A 10,143-nucleotide genomic window follows, 5' to 3' on the forward strand; every position below is an offset into this window, starting at 1 on the left:
CAGGTTCCTTCATAGGATCCCATTTCCAAGCTTATATCCACGGGGAACTGTACATGTTCCTGTACAGGATCCTCCACAAAAAAAGCTCTCCAAAAACCCACAAAGGTTCCTATACATGATCCTCCTTTGGATCCTGCGAAGGTTCCTTTACAGAATAATAAAGTAAGCCTTCCTGCGCAGGAACCCACAGGGGATCCAGCAGCTGGAAAAATTTTATAAAACCTGATGTTGAGGTTCCTGTGTAGGAACCGGCGAAGGAGGCTTGATATTCAAGGTTCCTGTGCGTGTTCCTGCACGGGTTCCTGTGCAGGAACCTTGTCCCAATATCCCGTACAGGATCCGGACAGGAACACACACAGGATTAGTTAGGGATCCTTATGGGATCCCATACGGTTCCTGTACAGGAACCTCCCGGGATCCCATGAGGATCCTGTACAGGAATTTTAAGCTTGGTTTCGAGTTGGATTTATTTCTATTCTAAAATGTTTATGCGCAAATTTCAAAAAGATATTAATCACATTAATTTAAAATCTACAATTTATATTTTTCAGATTTGTGATCTTCAATTTTATCGCATTTGATATTTTGAATTTTGCAAATGTGATATCGGATTCGTAATCAGCGACCCCGAAAACCTCCCGATACCAAGTTTTATAAAAAATAATCAACTTTAAGAAACTTCAACCGCCATATTTGATCCGCCATTTTGAATTTTGAAAATCTGACATCATATTCGTAATCAGCGACCCCGAAAAACCCCGGGTACCAAGTTTCATAAAAATTATTAATTTTTAAAAGATGTTCTCGTCATTTTTCATTTAAGGGTTGTTTTCACCCCTAAAATCGTTAAATGACCAGATCTTGCAAAACGGCAAAACATGGGTCTCTTTGTTTGGGCCCTAGTTTCCGAAATTGTTTGGATTGTTCGTGTGTGAAAAAAAAGTTGAATTTTGTTGGACGGTGATATTGATACCACATGGAGTCACATTTGTGCGAATCGATTCGCACCGCGTGATCTCATATCAATCTACCGATCTAACGAGATCTCACGCATGCGACTCAAATGATATCTCACGAATGCGGGCCAAATCCGATCATGGTGCGAATACACTTTCAGAGGTTAGGAACATGAACTTATTTATCAAATAGGCATAAAATAAAGTAAATAACAAACTTTTAATTAAATTTGATAAAAATAACATTTCATTTAATCAGCAATGTAAAATATCAAATGAAATATGTTCATATACACCAATACACATAATAATACCAAAAAGACACGAATCACAACGATTACACAACATTACACATAAATAAGAAAACATTTATTAGAAAATAAAAAAACTAAAACCGCGCACTATTTAAGAACAACACTAACAACACTATTAAAAAACTAGTAAATTATAAACTATCAAAATCCAACGGGAAAAATACCATTGTCGTATTAATGGCCCAATAATGGGAGCCAGGTATAAGTATATCCTTTACAACTTAAATTCAAAAGTGATAACCTTTTTTTATCCCAAAATTACCGTATTTGAGATGTTACAATTTTCTTAGAAAAATGTTTTTTATAATAAATTTTAAATATTTGTAATCATGAAGAATTGTAGATTCTGAATTGTTATTTATTTCAGTTTAAATGTTACAATTGCAAAAATTTTGTGCAATAAAATTCAGGTTGAAGACCCAAAGCTCTGAATAATAGAGCTACGATGCTATTGTGAAAAAAGGGATACTCATATAAATTCGAAGTTTTGATGGTTGTATTCACATTCGTACTAACACTTACATTAGTTTCTCCATGTTTCTTTCAGTTTCGGCAAACCGTAATTTATTAGGGGTAATTTTGGTGATTAAAGTGAATAGGATCAATTACATCAGGCACGTGTCAAAATCGGACCCAATTCGGTACCAAAACGTGTCCGTGCAGGGTCCTTTTACACCGAAAAAATCCCCTTGTTTCAAGAGGATTCCTCTTATTTCAATGCATATTTTCCTCTAGTATATGCTGCAAAAGGATGTCCTCTAAATTTAAGAGGATTGTCCTCTATGTAAAATTATTCCTCTTAATTTAAGAGGATACTCTTATTTAAAGAGGAAAATATCATCTTAAAAAGAACTCTGAAATAATAAAAATCCAATCATCTAGTTTGTATGTCAAAGATATAATCTATAAAATTAAAAGGAATAAAATTTATTATTCCATGATTTACAACTATTTGAGTATAAATAAATTTAAATTGATTTTAATTTTTTTTGAATAAATCAACTAAATCTATTTTTAATAATATTTTTATGCGCAAAATATATAATTCATTAAATTTAAAAATTTATTTTAAATACATAAATTTTAAATAAAATTAAAATAAATAAAAATCGTAATAAAATAAAATTTTAAATAGCATAACCTCAAAATTATTTTAATTTTTTTAAAAATTTCTTTTACCTTCAAAAATAGGCACGTATTGTGTAAGTTGCAACTCTATCAAGATATTTAAAAGATTATTATCCATTTTGGTTTATTCCCCTTTTTCACACAGAAACTAAAACTTTTTCACGCATGATATGCGATTTATGACGCGATCATCTTTGCGCATGAGCAACTTTCTAAGGGAAATCCTCTTAAAATTTAGAGGAATATTCTTAAACATAGAAGATTATTCTAAATTCCAAGAGTATTATTTTTATTCTAAAAAGATTATTCTGAATATAAGAGGAATGCTATAGAATAGTCCTTTTGTTTCGATCCTCTTGAAATTAGAGGAAAATATTCTCATTTAAAGAGTAATACTCTTGTAGAGTAAGGAATTTTTCCCTTCCGGAATGTTTAATAAAAAGTTGAGAAAAATTCAATCCTTGGAAGGATTAAAATAACATAAAAATTGTATGTTATTAATATTGTTTATTGTCACAAAACAAGAAACGACGTTTCGATGACTTGGTTCGTCATCATCTTCAGGTTAAATCAAAAAATTAATTGAACCGTTACATCTTAGCGTTAGAAAATTTTATTTTCTACAGACAATGCTGACACGTCAGGTTTATAGACCAGTATCGTTTTCTAACGCTAAGATGTAACGGTTCAATTAATTTTTTGATTTAACCTGAAGATGATGACGAACCAAGTCATCAATACGTCGTTTCTTGTTTTGTGACAATAAACAATATTAATAACATACAATTTTTATGTTATTTTATTCCTTCCAAGGATCGAATTTTTCTCAACTTTTTAGTAATACTCTTGTTTTAAGAATAAAATTCAAGAGGATTCTGTAAGAGGAATTTACCTCTGAATACAAGAATATTTTTTTTCGGTGTAGAGTCCGTTCTTTCGGCAGGGTGGTAGCTTCAAAATCGATTTTTGTCCAAAAAAAACCAAAAAATATTCGTATCTTATTCCTTGACTAAAATTAACTATAGGCTCGAATTTCACATGTGTATTGAGTTAAGACGGAGTCAAAAAAAATTTTTAGGTCGTGGGACGCGAGCCCTGGTAACTGTATGAGCTTGCAGCAAGCTTACCGTGAAGGTTTGCCAGCTTGCATGGCGAGTTTGATGCCAGTATATGCTGCATGTAACAAAATATCTTATTGCTACAAGCTTACAATATATAAACTTGCTACAAGATTTCAAAATACACTTGCTAAAAGCTTGCACGGCAAGATTGTAGATATTGTTGCAAGCTTACGTGCTGATTGAGTTGAGTTAAATGAAACTTTTGGCGCAAGTGTTTGCTGCCCTACTGCAAAAAGCACACGTAAGAACAAACATTAGTCTGTATATAAAAACTCATGTAAGATCGCTTATAAGATCTCAATCGACACAGCTGAGTTCTTGCATGCATTCTTACATAAATTCATATGTAAAAACTCGTGTGAGTTCTTATACAAATTTCGTACATCCTGATACATGCGCGACTTACTACGTCGCGTACTATGCAATTGGGAGTTCCTCGTGAACAGCGATATCAGACACAAGTGTTGCCTTTGCTCGTAATGTTTTTAAACTGTTCTCCGACATTTCTGTGCTCACTGGTGCTTTTATCTTGATCTTAGCCGGTCTGAGATTTTCGTTAGTTTCAAAAAGTGTATTTGTTCTGCCTGCTTCACAGATTCTCTGTTTATTTCTCAAGTGTCTGTTTTTTGGTTAGAGCCAGCCGACGGGCTGCGCGCTTGCAGCCGAAGCATGGCCTCCGACGTAACGTCGATGGACTATAGCGATTAAAGCAATCAGTCCCTTGTTTCCGGTGACTCTCAGGTGAAGAAAGCAGCGGAAAATTTAATCAATTTCAAAAACAGTGGGTCGCGTAAAAACTCGGAATCATCGATCGATCTAGAACCCAGCTTCGAAGCGCCTTTGCGAAAACATTATGGGTAGTAATGCTCCCCCTATCGAATCAACCTAAAAAATCCGGTGATCATGTCTCAAACGACAATCTCAAGTCGCTTAAATATGAAAACTCAAACAGGAATCATTATCCAGTTTTCATTCAACGTGACCCAAAATCAAGCGACGCATCAAAAGATCTAAACCACGTTTCGGTCGGTAAAATGCTCCACTCCCTTTACCTAGGTAAAATAATTTCGATTCACACAAGCGGCCGAGGTAAAGTTCGCGTTATTATGAATAGTGGAAGAATGGCTAACCAGATCGTGTCAGACATGTGACCAGTACATGTGCAGGAGAACACATTGACATACACTACCGTCCGAAATTGTGCGAACTCTGCTATTTCAACAACTATAAAACTGTTCAAATCTTCAAAAATATTAAAACTAAAATTTTTTCCTCTTTATTTTATTAAAGTTAATAAAATTCTGAAAGAAATGACACCTTGACAAAGAGAATATGTTAATTTTTCAATTAGATATCTAAGAAAAACCCAATTTTCAATGTTTTTACTATTTTTTTTATTTCTCTGGCAAAAATTAATATTTTTAAACGTTCTTAGGCTCATTGAAATCGTATTTTGTTATGCAATTCAAATTATATAAAACAATTCATGTACACATTCTTCGCTAGCGTATGCAAACCGTGAAAGTTGGCTCATAAAATGTCAAAAAATTGTGATTAATATTTATATGACAAAAAATGATCAGTAAAATGTATAAATCTTAAATTTACTTACATAAATCAGAGAAGTTTAGAATGATATATTTACTTGATTTTTAAACATTATATTTTATTGTAGAATTAAATTTAAATTTTTGACATTTTATGAGCCAACTTTCACGGTTTGCATACGCTAGGGAAGAATGTGTACGTGAATTGTTTTATGTAATTTGAATTGCATAACAAAATAAGATTTCAATGAGCCTAAGAACGTTTAAAAATATTAATTTTTGCCAGAGAAATAAAAAAAATAGTAAAAACATTGAAAATTGGGTTTTTCTTAGATATCTAATTGAAAAATTAACATATTCTGTTTGTCAAGGTGTCATTTCTTTCAGAATTTTATTAGCTTTAATAAAATAAAGAGGAAAAAATTTTAGTTTTAATATTTTTTAAGATTTGAACAGTTTTATAGTTGTTGAAAAAGCAGAGTTCGCACAATTTCGGACGGTAGTGTAAATATACACTGACATAAATATACATTGACCAGCAATAGGCTGCATTATACCAGGGTAGCGATTATGTATTTTGATTTAATATTCACGTCAAAGTTGTTGTAACGCCCGTGTTTACAGACGTGATGGGAGGGGGAAAGTCTCGCTTGTCGTGAGGGGCCGCGGACAAGTCCGTGGTAGTGTAACGAGTGATTTAGGGGGGGAGGGAATTCGTAAAGATTACAAATTAATACAGATTCATTCTGTAAAAATAAAAAGGGTAATCGATGGAAAATGAGACAAATTGTGTGGGGAGATTGTGATGATGCTCTAGTCTTGAGGAGGAGGATGTTGGGGAGATTCTAGGGTAGAGAAGTGACAAACAAGAATTACCAAAATAAGCACTCTTTATTCGCCCAAATACCCCCCCGTTTACAAAATATTTATAAATTAATTTTTTTTATTATTTAAAATAAAACGAATGGGTTTCGTCGGCGCTGAGATTTTGGGGGCGCATGCCCTTGTCGCCGGGTCGCCGTGTTCTCCTTTGGTCCGGATCGTCGTCCAAATTTCCGGGTGACTAAGGGGCGGATGGCCTTGTTCCCTACCTGGTTCAGTTTCGGAAGGGTGGTACTCTGCCTGAACGGTATGTCAAGCAGAGAGCGAGGTCCCTCGTTCTCCTTGTTCTCCGAGATTTCGATCGGAGGCGGACAGTTGAAAACCCCCGTTGAGCTCAATTGAGGGGCAGCTGGACTCTCACCTCTTGGCCTTGGAAGAGGGGAGGTTAAAGCTCGAGGAGGGGTGCCGGTGATTCGTGACCCTGGGGTTATGTCCAGGATGTCGTCGTCACTGTCACTCAGGGTGAGGTCAATCTCCAAACTCCAGAACGGGGAGACTGTGGGCGGTACTGCCTCCAGCCGGGGGATGAAAGAAGGCCCTTGCTTGAGCCGTCCCAATTTCGTCGGAAAGGAGTTCGTAGGTAGGAACTCTATCTCCGTGATCCTGGCGTTCCCCTGTTTGGCTGGATCAATCCGCGGGTCACACCTTCCTGAGCTCATACTCGGGGGCAGATAAATTCTGCGTGGGGTGCGCCAATCAGAGCTAGCTGCGGGGGCCGCCTTCTCAGGTGTGGTTATCACCCACGGAAAAGGGGCGATGTATGGCTCACGATCCAACTCCTCCTGTAACGCTTCTCGCTCCAGCTGGACAGCAAGAGTCTCTGGAACAGGTCCCCTATACGGCGCTTGGGGGGCGGTAAAATACCCCTCGAATTCGGCGTAGGTTGGTCTTGAAGGAGGGGAGGAATTTCTTTTCAGTAGCGGTCCAGTGCCGGGACTAATACCCTTTTGTAATGTCGGGAGTGTGGTGGCCGGATTCACGGAGGTGCCCCTCTCTGCTGTTGCGATCGGGGGCCGGATAACCTGCCTTTCCGCCCGTCGTAGGAGCTTTTGCAGCTTCTTATACTCCTGGATCCTCCACCCTCGAGCCTGACTCCTCAACCTCTGGCGGGCGCTTTGGCGATGCTTCTTTGCTAGTATGGCCATCTAATCGGAGAAAATACTGAATTAGCCATGGCGTTGACAGGGGGGGGTGTTGTCAAGAGGCAAGGTGTGTGCGAATGTAGGTTCTGTTGAGGGAGATCGTATCGGTACTCGCAAAGCGAGTCTACGATTACGGATCTATGTGTGAAAGCGTGGGTATGTGTGTTTATACGGAATCGTAACGGCGCCCGTAAAAGCGAGCCTACGTATACAAATCCGTATAATTATGTGTGACTCTTTCCCTATTCGAATCGTGATCGCGCCAGCGCAAACTAGCCTTCACCATGGATTCGGACAGATTCCAGTGTCAGTGCGTGTATGTTCCCACTTTTGTAAGTGCGTGTTGGGGAGCCGAGGTGCTTGGAATGGAGAGGTGAAAGTTGGGAGTAAGAGAGCAGTACCCCTCCCTATGGTTTAATGTGTGCGTTTATACAGAATCGTAACGGCGCCCGTAAACGCGGCCTACGTATACGAATCCGTATAATTATTGTGTGACGCTTTCCTCTATTCGAATAGTGATCGCGCCAGCGTTAAACCGGCCTTTACCACAGATGCGTACAGATTCCAGCGTAAGTGTCAGCGAGTGTATAGTCCCCCTTTTGCAAGTGCGGTTGGAGAGCTGAGGTGCTTGGAATTGGGGAGAAGGAAGCATGCAGGCGGACTGGTGTGTGTAGCGTAGCGGGGAGCGTGACTGTGACGTCACGTTCCTGTGTATAGCCGGCCGGCAAGTGCACGTGCCGGGGAAAGTGAGGTATAGTGGGGGTGTTGCTTACCGTGATGCGGCTGGTAGGATGAGTAAGAGACACCACTTGTTTTTACACTTGCTTATTTTCACTTCAAGACCGGAAAATCGATTGAGATCTATGTACAAGGGACCGTCCTTTATATAGGCAGAAGGGCGCCATTTTACCCCTTGTGGAAGGGGTAGACGGCGCCTTTTCCCATAGATCTCATGTACAAAATCTTGCCGGCAGCCTATAGGGCCCATAAGAGCGACGAAGACGCAACTAGTTTATGTCAAAGTTGCGAAGGTCGTTCTCTATCGTGTTGGTTGGCGAGTACGGAAAAATCATTTGAAATGAGTTTTTCTTTAAAATATAATTTTTCTCTCGCCGACCGACGTATAACAACTCCACCCCCTCCCGGATAGACCTTTGCTACTTTCCTTTTATTCATGTCTTGCGTTTTTTATCTATCTACGGCGTCTCTGCTGAGGCGCATAAGGACGGTTGTCCCTATAATTTACACGATTACGATCGCGTAGTAGATAGGGCCTGCCGGACCTATCCGATGGCTGGATGTACTCATCCGGCACATCTTTATGTATTGAGTTGACGGTGGTGTGAGCTGCTGTAGGATACGATTTTTCATCGGCATCTGAACCTACTTCCGAATCCGTGAGGTATGAGTGAGTTGCAAGGTTAGGTTGTACCTTGTCGTTAGTTGCGAAGGTTTGTGGTGGTTTTCCACCAGCCACGAGAGTTAATTGTGGTTTTTCCGTAACCACGAAGTTTTGTGTTGGTTCTTCATCAACCAGAAGAGTTGGTTCTGGTTTTTCCGTAACCATGAAGTTTCGTGTTGGTTCTTCACCAGCCACGAGAGGTATGCGAGGTGGAGCGGGACGAGAACGTCGCCGTGCACCTTTTGGGTAGTATTGTCCTTGAGGATAGTTTAAACCTCCCCAGAATGTCGCTCGATGATCTGGTACGGGCCTGATCTGGCCCCATCAAGGGCGGCGTTGTAGCCTGCGATTTTGTTGGAGAGTTTGTGTTGTGGGGCATATACCCAATCTCCTGGAGCAAAGAGAGGATTAGTATCTGGTGCAGCGTACCTGGCCTGATATTGGGCCTGATGCGCGGATGCTGCTTCTCTTCTGTCCCGTAGTTCTGTCGTCTCGTCATTCTCTTGAAGTCGCCATTCACCGAGACGAAAGATGGTCCTTCCGAATAATAGCCGACTGGGAGAAGATTTGGTTGCGGCATTTTGACGACGTCTGAGTCCAAAAAGAATTTCTGATATGTTTCGGTCCCAAGATTGTTGATTATTCTGATGAAGCCTCAACTTTAGTCCCTTTTTAATTTCCTGATTCCGGCGCTCAGTGGGGTTTGCCGTAGGATGGTAGACCGGGGTCGTCCATAATTGGCAGTCCCATCGCTGGCTGACCTCAGCCCAGATGTGGCCGGTAAACTGTGTCCCATTATCACTGAGTAGTTGTTTCGGATATCCGTATCGCGAAAAGATTTGCGATTCTTGGACATGGGTTAAACGGGGTGCGTCTGCTGCTCGTAGAGCGAAAGCTTTTACCCAACGTGTAAAAAGGTCTGTTACGACCAGGATAAAACGGTTTCCGTTTGTCGTTCGTGGGTAAGGTCCCATTAAGTCGACGGCTATGGTTTCCCAGGGTTGTCTAGGAGAGCGTGGTTTTTGGTTGGGAGGTACCTGGCATCTGACCGGTTTGCAACAAATGCAGAGGTGACAGCCTGCCACGTATCGACGTATATCTCTGCTCATACCCGGCCAAAAATAGCGGGTTTGAATGTCCCTTATAGTTTCGTCTGAGCCAGGGTGTCCGGAGAGCGGCGCATCGTGGTACTCCCATAAAACTCGGGGTTGTAAGGTGCTGGGGACCCACAGTCGCCATTGCTCGTCCTACTTATTTCTGCGCCAAAACCCTCGTTCGTCTAGCCGATTATTTCTCAAGAATTCCTGCTCTTCCGGTGTTCCTGGTGGATGGTTTAGTAGGTGTTGCCAACGGTCAACGTCACGACAAATAATGGGGTCGGACTGTTGCTCATAAGCTATTTCCTCTGATAGTGGCGTGGTATAGAGGGCACTTAACACTGGGACGGAGGGTGAAAATTCCGTGTCCCTAACTTCGCGAGTGGGTGGGAACATTCTTTCTACTTCGGGTTCCCCGGACGAAGTTTCTTCTATTCCTGGATTTCTGGAGAGAAGGTCTGGTAGTTCATTATCTTTCCCTGGGACATGCTATATTGAAAAAGATAATTCGCTGAGAAGCATATACCAGCGAGTGAGTTTTGCTCGTGAATCTT

Source organism: Leptopilina boulardi, unplaced genomic scaffold (genome assembly GCF_019393585.1).
Source record: "Leptopilina boulardi isolate dan_hultmark-lab unplaced genomic scaffold, ZJU_Lbou_2.1 LbouV2_163, whole genome shotgun sequence".
Taxonomy (NCBI): Eukaryota; Metazoa; Arthropoda; class Insecta; order Hymenoptera; family Figitidae; genus Leptopilina; species Leptopilina boulardi.